Source organism: Oryzias latipes, chromosome 2 (genome assembly GCF_053564925.1).
Source record: "Oryzias latipes strain Hd-rR chromosome 2, Olatipes_Hd-rR_3.1".
Classification (NCBI taxonomy): domain Eukaryota; kingdom Metazoa; phylum Chordata; class Actinopteri; order Beloniformes; family Adrianichthyidae; genus Oryzias; species Oryzias latipes.
Genome location: NC_136238.1, coordinates 32,964,261 through 32,977,674, shown reverse-complemented (window position 1 = coordinate 32,977,674; position 13,414 = coordinate 32,964,261). Strand labels below are relative to the sequence as shown.

Sequence of the window (13,414 nt, the reverse complement as noted above, 5' to 3'; positions counted from 1 at the left end):
ATCCGAGCACTCTATGAACTGTCAGAGCACTGTGACTTCGGAGCGGCCAGAGAGGAGCACATCCGTGACCGGATCGCGGTGGGGATCCAGGATAAAGAGCTCTCACGCAGGCTACAGTTGATGTCGGATTTAACTTTGGCGCTCACAGTTCAGACTGTACGGCAAGCAGAAGAGGTCGCAGCACAAGTGAGTCTGCAAGGGGACACGGCGGCGGTTCAAGAGGTGCGGCACAGAAATAAAAACACAAACTGGAGACAACAGCATAAACCAGGCAAGTCAAACGCACACAGTGAATGGGGGGAACCTGTGAAGAAATGCGGAAGATGTGGAAAGCTGCCACACAGAGGGGAGGAGAAATGTCCAGCTTCAAAAGCTAAATGCCATAACTGCCACAAGATGGGGCATTGGGCCAGAGCATGTCGCAGCAGCAGGTCAGTGAATGAGGTCACTGAAGCACAGGAAGGGGAGCAGACCTCCTACTTTCTCGGCTCCATATGCGATGCAAAAGAAAAAAAGTCTGAAGCATGGACGGTGTTGCTCCAAGTTGAATCTGTTCCTGTCCAATTTAAGATTGACACAGGGGCTGATGTCAATATTATAAACGAGGACACATTTCAAGCCCTCGACACAGGAAAGGTGTTACATCCACCTGACCTCCCACTAGACAGTCCTGGAGGAGAACTGTCCTGCCTCGGTTGCTTTGATGCTGCAGTAAGCTACAAAAACAAGAGCTACACCTCAAAAATATATGTAGTGCATGGGCATAGAGTCAACAATCTGCTCAGCCGCTCTCTGTCGGTAGAAATGAACCTTGTGAGAAGAGTAGATGAGATCGCAAACTATACAAATGAACAAACGACCGGCAGTCAGCCCCTTTGGGGAGCACGGCATATTAAAAACGGCTCCAGTTAAAATTGAATTAAAAGAAGGTGCTGTGCCACACGCAGTTCACACAGCAAGGCGTGTACCATTCCCCATGCTACAGAAAGTGAAAGAGGAGCTGGTAAGGATGGAGCAAAATGACATTATTAAACGCGTAATAAAACCAACAGAATGGTGATCTCCAATGGTGCCAGTCTTAAAGAAACATACAGGCAAAGCCAGGATCTGTGTTGATCTAACAAAACTCAATAAGTCGGTAAAAAGAGAGCGGTACATCCTTCCAACATCAGATGAAATAACGTCTAAGTTGAGTGGTGCCACGGTGTTTTCATCTCTAGATGCTGCAAGCGGGTTCTGGCAGATTCCCCTGCACCCAGATAGCTGCGAGTTGACAACCTTTATAACACCATTTGGCAGGTACTGCTTCAAAAGACTGCCATTTGGCATCACCAGTGCGCCAGAAATTTTCCAACGTAAAATGCTGGAAACTCTGGAAGGTTTGGAGGGTGTCGAAGTCTTCATGGACGACATCTTGGTGCATGGAGCCACCATGGAAGAACATGACGCACGTTTGGAAAGGGTCCTTCGTCGAATCGATTCAGCAGGCCTTAAACTCAACAAAGAGAAATGCTCCTTGAGGCAGAGCCAGTTAAGATTTCTGGGTCACCTGATCGATAAGTCAGGAGTAAGGCCAGACCCTGAGAAAGTGGAGGCGATTAACCAGCTAACCCCACCTCAAAACGTTCAGGAACTGAAACGGGTGCTAGGCATGGTGAACTACTTGGGCAAGTACATCCCTTCGTTAGCAACGGTCGGACAACCCCTTTTCGATCTCCTGAGAACGAAAAATGCATGGACCTGGGGTCCTTCGCAACAGTCAGCGTTCGATAACATCAAGGCTATGTTAACAACAGCCCCGGTTCTCACCTTCTATGATGTTACGAAGCAGACGGCGGTTTCCGCAGACGCCAGAAGCTATGGGCTAGGCGCTGTACTACTCCAGCTTCATGGAGAAGAGTGGAGGCCAGTTGCCTACTGCTCCCGTCGCCTATCAGAGGCTGAGACTAGATATGCTCAAATCGAGAAGGAATGTCTAGCCAGCGTGTGGGCCTGTGAAAAGTTTGATAAATACTTGCGAGGTTTGGATCGATTCAGGCTAGAGACCGATCACAGACCCTTAGTGCCCCTGGTGAACAGCCGTAGCTTAGATGACGTTCCTCTGAGATGTCAACGCCTTCTTATGCGGCTCATGAGGTATAACCCAGAGGCTGTCTATGTACCAGGCAAGACCCTCGTCGTTGCAGACACCCTGTCACGTTGTCCTTAGGCTCGTACCAGAGAGCCCACAGATATGCACAGCGAGGTTGAATGTTATGTAGCCACGGTAGTTCAAAGCATTCCTGCCTCTCCGAGTCGTATAGATGGCATCAGAGCAGCCACAGCCAAAGACAGTGAACTTCAAACCGTCATCGAGCTGGTAAGAAAAGGCTGGCCAGAATACAAAGACAAGGTTCCTATAAATGTCCGAGCTTACATGAAAGTTAAAAACGAGCTGGCAGAGACCAACGGCCTTCTCATCCGTGGCTTTAGAATTGTCATCCCTAAGTCTGAAAGGGGGGAGATCCTGAAGAAAATTCATGCAGGACACCAAGGGCTCACAAAATGCAGAGAGAGAGCTAAATCATCTGTTTGGTGGCCTGGTCTGTCCGCAGAGTTAAAGAACACAGTGATGCAATGTCAGACCTGTCAAGAACAGAAGCGTTCTCAACAGAAAGAACCACTCATCTCTACCCCTCTACCAGATCGTCCCTGGAAAAGAATTGGACTGGATCTCTGCGAATACAAGAATAATTATCTCATAGTATCAGACTACTACTCCCGTTTCTTGGAAATATTACATCTGCCATCCACCACAAGCTTCCAAGTCATTCAGAGACTAAAAGCCACATTTGCTAGATTTGGGATTCCAGACGAAGTTGTGAGTGACAATGGACCTCAGTTTTCCTGTGCAGAATTCAGAGAATTTGCTAAAGACATGGATTTCCAACACCTTACATCAAGTCCTCACCACCCTCAAGGAAACGGACATGCAGAGAGAGCAGTGCAAACCGCTAAGAAGATTCTCAGGCAGGAAGATCCACTCATTGCTCTCATGTGCTACAGGTCAACTCCCTGCTCCAGTACAGGAGTCAGCCCAGCAGAGCTCCTCATGGGGAGAAAGATCCGCACAACACTTCTCACCCTGGAGAAGAATCTCCAACCAAAATGGCCTGACAGAAAGGCTGTTTTCCAACGAGACGCTGCGGAAAAGACTAAACAAGCTTTCTACTACAACCGTCGTCATGGCGCCAGACCTCTTCCTGTTCTACGTCCAGGGGACACTGTTCGTACCAAGCTGGATCAGGAAAAGAACTGGTCAACTCCAGCAGTCGTCTCGAAGGAGTGTATAACTCCCAGATCATACCTCTTGGAAACTCCACAGGGGGTGATGTTTCGCCGTAACCGTCGTCATCTTCGCAGCAACACCCCACAGCAGGTTGTCACTGCTGCTCTTCCTACTTCAGCTGAGCCGTCTGAGGTGGAGCCTGTTCCTTCAGCCACTGCTCCTGCCTCAGAGACTGCACTTCAACCTCAGGTCTTCACAACTGCAAGTTCTCCAGCAGCTGCTTTAAAGACTGTGTACACACGTTCTGGACGGATGAGCAAACCCGTCAAGAGACTGGACTTATAGTCTCTATGCTGTGCACGGTGCACAATATGGCCTTTGGGGGGGTGTTACAAAAAAAAAAAAAAAAAAAAAAAAAGGGGGAGAAGACACAGCAGAAGACAAGACAGAAGATAAAGATGGACTAAGTTTAAGTTTTATAAACGTTGAAAAGTGAATTTTGAATGTAGTTCATTGAGGATGGTTAATTGCTCTTTGCAACTGATTCGTTCGAGCATTATAACCTACAGTTTTACTGCTTTCTAAGTTTGCAGAAAGATAAACATTATTCTCAGAGAAAATGTTGGGTTAGAAAATCTAATTTATTTTAAATCTAATCTAATTTAAGTTTAATTCAGATAGGGTTACAATGTAGAGACACGTTGAAATATATGTTTTCTACTAATTATTTTATTTTGAAAAAAGGGGAGATGTCATGTAATGAATGATGCAGCTCAGAATTGCTTGTTCACAACACTGTGCGACAGTGCGATTTACGACAGTGCGATCTGGGGCAGTCGAGTTTGATGTGCGTGCCTGGAGAGTGTTAATAAAAGTGTCTGCTGCTAACCACCGAACTATTGCCACTCGTCATTCCACAATGTCTTCATACATGATGGCTAAAAGAACAAAACCCAAACCAAATCGGTCAGGTCTGTAGTTTGAACTTGGATTAAAAATGAGAAGGAAAGAATGAAAGATCCAGAACTGCATCTTCTGGTCAGAAAAGTGTTGAAAAACCTCAATTGTGTCTGTAAAATGTCTGCAGATTTTTTGTCTGTAGACATGAATAAAGTCTGGATTTGATCCTTAATGAATCTTCATATTTCTTTGTCCTTCAGTCTTTCTTTCAGTCTCAAACACACTGGTTCATTTGATCCTAATGAGAACATGTGTGAGGCTCCAACATGGCTGCCTTCACTGCAGGTTCCTCTTCACAGCATGTGTTTGTGGATCAACACACAAACAACAACAGGTGCAGGTGAGGAAGTGTTGCTGTTGTTGCCTTTGCCTGCTTCCAGCCTACAGGCACAGTTTTCTGCTCCATATGAGGTGGAAAAGAAAATGAATGACACCAATTTTAGGATCCCAACTCATGACAAAGAGAAGAAATGTGGAGTTTGTCACGTCAACATGCTCAAGCCTTCTTTTTCCAGAGGGGAGTCCAACTGTCCTTCTAGTGATGCTCCGGTAGTCTCAGTCTCCATGTGTTCTCGTCCCTCAGAAGATCAGATTTCAGAGGATGGGCTTGGAGAGAAAAGTGGAGTTGTGCTACTGCTTGTTTGGGAAACTCTGAAATCTGAAGCCAACTAGAGAATTTCTGCTCATATCTGTCTCCACCTGCTGGTGGTGACATCATGGTTTGATGGAGGAGAAGTTGTTGCTGTTTTCTGATCCTCCTGGTCAGGCTGGAAACAGCCTGGAGATGTTGTTCATCCATCACAGGGTTTGGTCCAAAGCTCCAGTGCAGCCTCTCACCTCCTCCACCTTCCTCTTTGAGGCAGCAGAAGCTCCTCCTCTTCTTCAGCTGGATGATGCTGTCCTCCACCTGCAGCTGGACCTGGATGTTCTCACAGACCATGTGGCCTCATGGATCAGAAGGTTGAGGGTTCAAGTCCCTTCATGGTTGAAGTCAGACAGAAGAAGAGTTTGGTTTGGATCCTTTCTTGTCTTTCTGTTCTCATTGAGTCTCTTCTAGTTCCAGGTCTGGTTCAAATAGTGGAATCATCCAAAAGGATGAAAACAGTCCTCCAAGCAGACGTCAGATTGAAAAGCTCATCAAAGAACACATCCAACTAGCCAATCAGCAAAGCACTGACAAGCTGGACTTGTGCTCTCCTTCAGTGAAGAACCTCCTCCTGCTGCTCCTCCATCTTTAGCTCTGACTTTGGAAGTCTTAGCTCCTCCTCCTCACCATCACTGTGACTGTTGACGTCTTCCAACTCCTCCAGAAAGCTGTTTTCTGATGAAGCTCTAACATCTCCTCCCTGTTGCTGCTTTCAGTCCAAACTCACTCTGTTCATGTCAATTCACTCCAGAGAAAATCCTTTTTCTGGGAAGAATTTGCTCCAAGTTTTCCTCCAACTAAGAATCTGCAAACCCAGATGAGAACTCCCAGCAGGAAAAGAATTCATCTGCAGGAAACTAGAAAAAGGCCTTTTTGTGGGAGGAAACCATTCCAGATCTTTACAAACACCAGAAATCCCAACTTTTCCTCCACTGAGCCTGAGTTTGGGTTCCAGGAAGCGGTGTGTGTTCAAGCTCCGCCCCCAGCAGCATCTAATGAAGCCCCTCCTCCAACATGAGGCCACTGGGGAATTCTGAATGAACCTTTACATTTCAACAGAAATTTCAAGCTAAAAACAGGAAAAAAAAACTCTCTTCATGTTTGAAAACAATCAAACATTCAAACAGGAAGAGAAAACAATGTTTGTCAGGAAATCAACAGATTTGATTGATTGTAAATCTTCTTCCTGTTGGAGTTTGATGAATGGAAGTAGAATCTGTAGAAAGTCAGTTGATGTTTTCCAGTTCAGTAAATGAAGGTTTGATCTGCAGATTTCCTGATCACTTTCTGACTGGGATCCAGACCTGATCTAGACGTGACTCATGAGGAAGCAAACAGAACAGAAACTGCTCTGAATGTTCCCTCTTCTTCACTTTCTGTCTGACTTCAACCATGAAGGGACTTGAACCCTCAACCTTCTGATCCATGAGGCCACATGGTCTGAGAGAACATCCAGGTCCAGCTGCAGGTGGAGGACAGCATCATCCAGCCGTCACAGACTGGGGGCGGAGCCTGGAGATGACTGCTGAAGGTCAGAGGGCGGAGCTTCATCAGGATGAAGGTGCTGCTTGGATTCTGCTTTGATGTCCGTCTGTTCTCAGTCCCTTCATGGCTGCTGCTCAGAGCTGTTTCTGGATGTTTCTGGAGAATTCATGTCTTTACTGATCCAAATGTGGGATTTCTGTTTTTCTTTGGACTTTTCTTTATTTCAGGCTTTTAGATTTTGGAACTTTCTTTGTTTCTATGCTTTAACTTCCAAACGGGTTTATCTAAGACAATCTGATTGTTTTTCATTTGACTTTCTAGGAACTTTCTGTTTCATCTTTGAGGATTTGGACTTTTGAAAGACTTTTAGCTGCAGTTTCATCCTTTGAACCAGATGGATCTGAATCTAGAGTCAAAGATTCTAAGGAAATCATGGATTCACAGACATTTGATTGAATTTCTGTCTGGATCAGAAACCAACAGCAGACATTTCAAGCCGTCATCTGTTCCTAATGTTCATTCCCCGCCATCATTGAAAGCTTTTGGAATAGTCCCTAAAGCCAGCGATCGGGCCGCTTTGGAGCATGAACTCATCACTCGGTGTCACGGTGGCAGAGAGATGACAGATCCCAAATCTGAGGCTGAAATGATCACGTCCTACCAGCTACACTCTGGATTTGGACCAAAAACCTTTGAAGATGTTGGAGCATTGTTGGAGAATAGACTGACAACATTTGTTTGGAAGAAAGATTGACCTTTGACCCCTCCCTCATGTGTTCCACATCCAGCTGCAGACACACCACTACAGCTCACATTCCACTTCTGATCCAGCAGTTAGAACCAGAGCCTGCATTTGCAGCAGGTTCCAACCCACTGACCACTGATCCACACAGGGGGACGTCCTAAGGGGCGGAGTCAGCCACTGGAGAGAGCAAAAAGGAGAAATGGGGGTCACTCTGGGCCTCCCTGTGTCTGGACCTTCAGAGGAGCCCCAGTGCTGGTCTGTGCTTGGATTTGTTTTAGACTTGTTCAGAGTCAAATGCATGTTTTAAGGGGAGGAGGATTATTTAGTTGTTGCTGTTTTTGTTCCTATTCTTACAATCCACTATATGTCCCGTGTTGAATTCTACTATTAAAATGTGGGAAACAAATGTTTATCAAATCCAAATCAATCCAAAAGCCTGGAGACTGGATGGCCGTGGTCCTCCCTTTGACCTGGACAGTGGTTGCCATGGCTACCTGCAGACTCACCAAGCTGGAACTTAGAAGAAGAAAAAGAGACCAAAATGATTGATAAAGCAGGTTTTCCAGGGAAATCCCTCAAAGTGCTTTCCAAGCTAGAACTAAGAATATCCAGCATGCATTTGGAAAAACTCATTAGCTTCTTGTGGAAAATGATGAGTCATTGGAAAAGCATTCTATGAATGCTCAGAAAACTTCCTCTAAGGTTGTGGTTGTTTGGAGAAGTCCTCCTCTTCAAAGAAGTTCTCCTGACCATCTTCAAAGCCACTTTCTGCTTTTTCAAACGCTACTGTTCAACAAAAACTTGGTTTCTGCCACAAAACCAACCTTAGACACTGAAACAGAATGAATCCAATGCAGAAATGTGTTGACACCTTTAATTCAAAGCTTCAATCAGTTTGAATCTCATGAAGAACATTTCCAAAATCCACATTTGGATCAGGCGTCTTCATCAGAGCACAACTCATGTTTCCAGGACTGTGACTCACCAATATATCCTCATTTCCTTTACACAATCTGTTTCCATCATTTGGATTTTTCATCAAAACTTGAGTTTGAAAGGAATTGTTGCCCCAAAATGTCCAGTTTGAATAGTCTACAGTTTGTTGTGTTTGGTTGCTAGGTAACAGGGTCTTTCATGTCTATGATGTCATGGTGGCTTTCAGAGTTGAACTCCTGAATATGACGGTAAACATTTGGATTGAACAAAAATGGGATTGAAGCTCATGCTAAATCCTGATCTCAATGCTGAAAAAACCTCCTCCTAGATTCTGGTTGTTTGGAGAAGTCCTCCTCTTCCAAGAATTCCTGAAAAAAGCCCTCATTTCTCCTGACCATCTTCAAAGCCACTTTCTGCTTTAGTTTAGTCCAAACTTGCTTTATGCTGACAACATTTACAGCTTGAATCCATCTGAAGAATCCAAGGAAACAAACCAATCTAAGTCTGCATTCATGCCACTTCAGAACCGACAAAGCATGTTTCCAGGACGCTGACTTACCAATAGAACTTGGGATTTCCTTTGCAGAATCCTTCTCCGTGTGTTTTCCTTTGTTTTTCTCCCCAAAACCTAAAGCAGAGATTTTTGCTGAGCTGCAGAACAAACGTCTGACTGCTTTAACCGCCGTTGATGGTTTGTTGTGTTTCCCTCTATAGCTGCTATGGTCTTGGTATGGTTGCTAGGTAACGCTGTCTTTGATGATGATGACGTCAGAGTGGCCTCTAGAATGGACTTTTTTCTCGTGGAACCAGGAGCTGTAACCTTTAGGGCACTAGGACCCAGAAAGAGGTCCAGGCAGTGACGGTGTTCAGTGACGGACTGCGCAGCCGCACTTCCTCCAAACGCCACTATTCATCAGCGCGTGGAGCGCCAGAGTCCAAACGGGCTTAAGGCGCTTTGATAAAGCGCTCTGGAATCCAGCTATGGTGTGCTAAACGTCAGGTCCAGAACGGAAGATGCCATCAATGAAGTCTGTCTGTCAGCAGCAATCCAACGCTGATGGGGTTTAGCTTGTGGAGGATTTGAATGTTCATTTGCTCTCAGGTTGGTTCTGTGCTGGAAGCCCCAACCCTCAGTTCAGTCAAGTTAGAAAGATGCTAACCAGCTGTTCCCTCTGTCACCATGGAAACACGGACCGCTTTAAAGTCGGACAGGATTTTCACGGAGCGGACTTCTAGACGTGGAGGATAAATACTCCAAGATGAATTCATCAGACATGAATCAAACAGTCTTTTCTACATAGAACAGAATGAAATCCACTGTGTTTTAGCAGCGTCTGTAGCATCACAGAGACGGTGTTCCACCAAAAACTGGGACCTGTCACATGTTGTTTCCGCGTGACAGAGCTGCAGCTTTAATGTCAATGATATAGAAGAAGAAGAATCCAAAACATTGGACTGTTTTCATGTGATCACATGGAAGCAGAATTAGGAAATCTCTAGGAAATCTGTCCTTGTTTTAAATGTTGTCTCCTGTGTGGAGGTATTTCAGTTCATTAAAAACTAACAAAAAATGAGTAATGTTCACTGCAAACTGTGCAGAAGGCATGTTCTTTCTAAAACTGGAAATAGCAACAACCTTTTTTATCACCTGAAGCTGAGTCTCCATTTGATAATTCAATAAAAATAACATTTCATTTCCTCATTATAAAGCAACTTTATTGGAGTTTCATTTGTCATTGGTCTTTTTGAGCCAAAATTCTGAAGAAATCAAAACAAAAGGCTTTTCCAACAGAATCAGAACGTTAGCACGTGACCTAAGTTTGTTCACTTTGTGCTAAATGTTGATTTCTTTGACTGTTGTGTTAATATCAACAGTTCTCTGTCGCCCTCTGGTGGTTCATCAGAGAACCCAAACTTCCAAAGAAAGTGAATCAATAAACATGAGCTAATTCTTGATGCAGGTTTGAAAACACAGATGGAAAACAGCATCAATACAAATATTAGTCAATGTATTCTGTAACTGTAATCTGAAAGATTCTACATGTTGTGTTTATAACTGAAGGGTCAATCCAGAGAATGATGGCTTCACCTCTATATCCTCTAACCCTTGTGCTATCCTAGGTACTTTAACATTGGGAGTTGGGTCATCTAGACCAACTAGACAGTGCTTTAAACTTTTTTTCTTCAATCATTTGTGATCTTCACTGGTGTCCATGGATTACATGATATTTTTCCACCTTCATCCACCTTTGTCATGGTAGGGAGAACACGTCAATGTAAGGGTGGGGTCATCTAATCTCAACATTCCACCTGAACATTTCAAAGCTCTTTTCCAACCGATTTCTACTGAGAAGGAACCAAACACATGAAGATTAGAACATCTGGAACAGGATGAGGGGGAAGGCTAAAGATTCAAGTCTGTTTGTGAGTCAAAGATAGAATGAAGACAGAAATCAATAGAAAACACAGAGTTGATTCATAAGAGCATTTATTAGATCCAAACAGGCTGCAGGAATTTTACAGACAGCTTTCAGTTTGAAGCCTTTTGACAATAAGATGCAGTTCTACAAACAGCCAGCAGGTGTCTCCCTTCTCCCTCCTGCTTCAATGCAGTTGGTGTTGTTGCAGCAGCTGCATCAAAGTGATTCTCTGCATCCAGAGGCTGTCATTCCTCACTAAGATCCACTCTGTTCATTCATGTCCTCTGGAGAAAACAGGCTTTATGCTCAGAAAGTTTCTACTAGTTTAGACATTCTAGAAAATTAGGAGATTCTACTGGATTTAGATGAAACTTCTTTACAAACTGCAGCTAAAAATGTTGTCAGCATGAAAAAGAACAGTTTTACCCACAAAACACCAAAGAAAAAGGAAGTTCAACCAGAAAACTGTGGAAAACATCAATCAAAGCAAAACTCTGAGTCTTTCAAACTGCATGAGTCAATATTTGATCATCAACAGAACAGAGATGATAGAAAAATGATTCAACTGAGACACTTTTGTTCACTAACTGAGAACCACACATAGATCCATGTCATCCAGAAATGTTCTGTCTGATCAATGATTCCCTCAATCCTTGATTGGTCCATCCCAACATCACATCTGTCCATCAAATGTAGATAAAGGAAGAAAGTGATGATCTAGAAAAGAATCTGTTTGTCTGCAGGTCTGTTTTTCTCCAGATCCTGGAGCTGCTGAACATCTGAATCCAACCCATGTTTCAGATCAACACTCCAAGTTAGAATGAGAAGAGGAAGTGCAGTTTTCCATCAGTCCACCGGGGGAACTGCAGCACAATAACTGTCCACTTTATGCTGAGAGAGACAGTGGAGCTGATCTCACATCTCTGACACTCATCTCCACTTCCTCTGATTCCTCCATCACTCTGCTCTCCACCTCCCAGGAACACCGTCCAGTCACAACATCTCTGCAGACCAGCTGCTGCTGCTGCTCCTCTCTGCTCCTCCAGGAGAAACATGAGACTCAGAACCTGCAGAGAGAAAGTAGAGAGACAGAGATGAAGGAGTGTCTCCTGATCCTGGTCTGTCAGTCAGTGATGCAGCACAGCAGCAGAAAGAGCAGCAGGAGCTTCAGTCCTGTTCAGAGCAGCAGCTTCCTGTCATCTTCACCTGTTTGAGCTTCTGCTGCTCTGATTGGCTGACTGTTGTCCTAAAGAGCCTGTCATCATTCTCCTCAGAGCTTCACTAAGAAGCTGCAGCTTCACAGGAAACTCTGCATCTTTGCTCTCAGACTAACTTTAGGACCAAACATCTGGAAGCAGCTGGACTTACTCCAACCCTCTACTGACCTCAGAGTCTGCAGTTTGGAGTTTGGACTCTCCACCAGATCCTGGAGCTGCTGAACATTTGAAGACTGAAGGTTGTTGTCTCTTAGGTCCAGTTCTGTCAGGTGGGACGGGTTGGACTTCAGAGCTGAGACCAGAGCAGCACAGCTGGTGTTTGACAATCTGCAGTTCCTCAACCTGAATCCAGAACAAAGAGTTGAGTTTAAAGACAAAGTTCATGTTTTTCATCCTTCACTTCTTCCAAAGAGTTCAGAGCTGAAGAAGATCAGAAAGTTTAGAAAAAGTCCAAAGATGTGAAGCAACAGCAGCAGATCAGAAGAGTCCAGCAGAAGCAGAGAAGAAGAACATCCAGGAACATTCAGGACAACATGCAGCTGCTTCAGGAAAGAAGTCCAGATGTGTGAAAGTCAGACATCAGCCTGTGGCTGCATCCAAACCAACTGATGTTTCTGCAGCAACAGCAGAAAAAGTCCACTTCCTCTTTCTGCTCAGCTCTTCTCCAAACAGCACTGAATCATGGGAGAATTTCAGCAGCAGGATGCTGGAAAGTCTTCCTCCCAGTTTTCAGGAGATGATCTTCCAGTCCTTCTCTGCTGCAGCCCTTCAAGCAGAGACTTTCAGCTCCAACAGATCAAAGAAGAAGGAAGTGATGAGGAAGAGTCAGCAGCAAATGTTGGACATTGATCCCTGATCCATGACTTCAGCTCTGAATGAAGAGTCAGAAGCTGCTGGGAGCTTTGATGGATGATGTGATGATGTTTGTGGATGAAAAGGTGAGGATGTTTGTGGAGGATGTGTCTGTCAGAGCAGCATCCAGCTGCAGCAGGACTCTGTCACTGTCTGCTCACAAACATCAGCCGCTGGACTCTCAGCTGCATCTGCTGAAACACAGCAGCAGGACTCAGAGTGCATGTGAGCGTGCACGGCTGCTTCTTCTGCACGCGCTTTAAAGGAGTCTGTTGGAGCAAAGACACAAAGAAGAGCTGATGGCTGCAAGCAGAACTTTGTGGAGCACAAATGTCAGCAGACAGCTTTGAAAGAAGCAGCTGCAGGAAGAAAAGAAGAAGTTCTTCTGCAGATCTTTGAAGAGAACAAGCAGCTGCAGGAAGATGCTGCTGCGGATCAGAATCTGGACATTTCTGCTCACTGTGGGTCAACATAACTTTGTCATCATATTGATCTGAACACAACTGAAACATGGAGTCTAACCTCAGAGTCTGCAGTCTGCAGTCTGGACTCTCCAGAAAACCACACAGATGAAGAACTCCTGAATCCTGCAGGTTCTTGTTCCTGCTCAGGTCCAGTTCTGTCAGGTTGGATGGGTTTTTCTTCAGAACTGAGACCAGAACTTCACAACTGATCTCTGACAAACTGCAGAACTTTAACCTGCAATCAGACAGAAAAGTGTGTTCAGGAGCAGTGATGCAGCTGGAGGTCCAGGAACTTGGTCCATTCAGTCAGGTGGGACCCGCCCTGATGACAGACTGACAGATGACATTTTGAAGAACTTAAAAATAATCATTTTGAACAATTCAAGGCAGAAATGCAGATTGAACTGACAGTTGGAAAATG

At 44.7% G+C, this 13,414-nt stretch overlaps 1 long non-coding RNA gene across 2 annotated transcripts in view; it reads right to left on the bottom strand.

The window, feature by feature from the left end:
• The window catches only part of LOC144988226 (uncharacterized), a 237,683-nt gene extending 224,470 nt beyond the window's left edge, over nt 1–13,213 (bottom strand). Inside the window, exons 1-3 of one of the 2 annotated variants that reach the window (XR_013652070.1) lie at nt 13,052–13,209; nt 11,846–12,019; nt 11,102–11,527 (exon numbers count right to left, since the gene is read on the bottom strand). This is a non-coding gene — a long non-coding RNA (uncharacterized LOC144988226). Of the gene's footprint in view, nt 1–11,101; nt 11,528–11,845; nt 12,020–13,051 lie in introns of those variants that run through there. The other variant, XR_013652071.1, reaches the window with a different exon arrangement.
• Between the last annotated feature and the right edge of the window lie 201 nt (nt 13,214–13,414).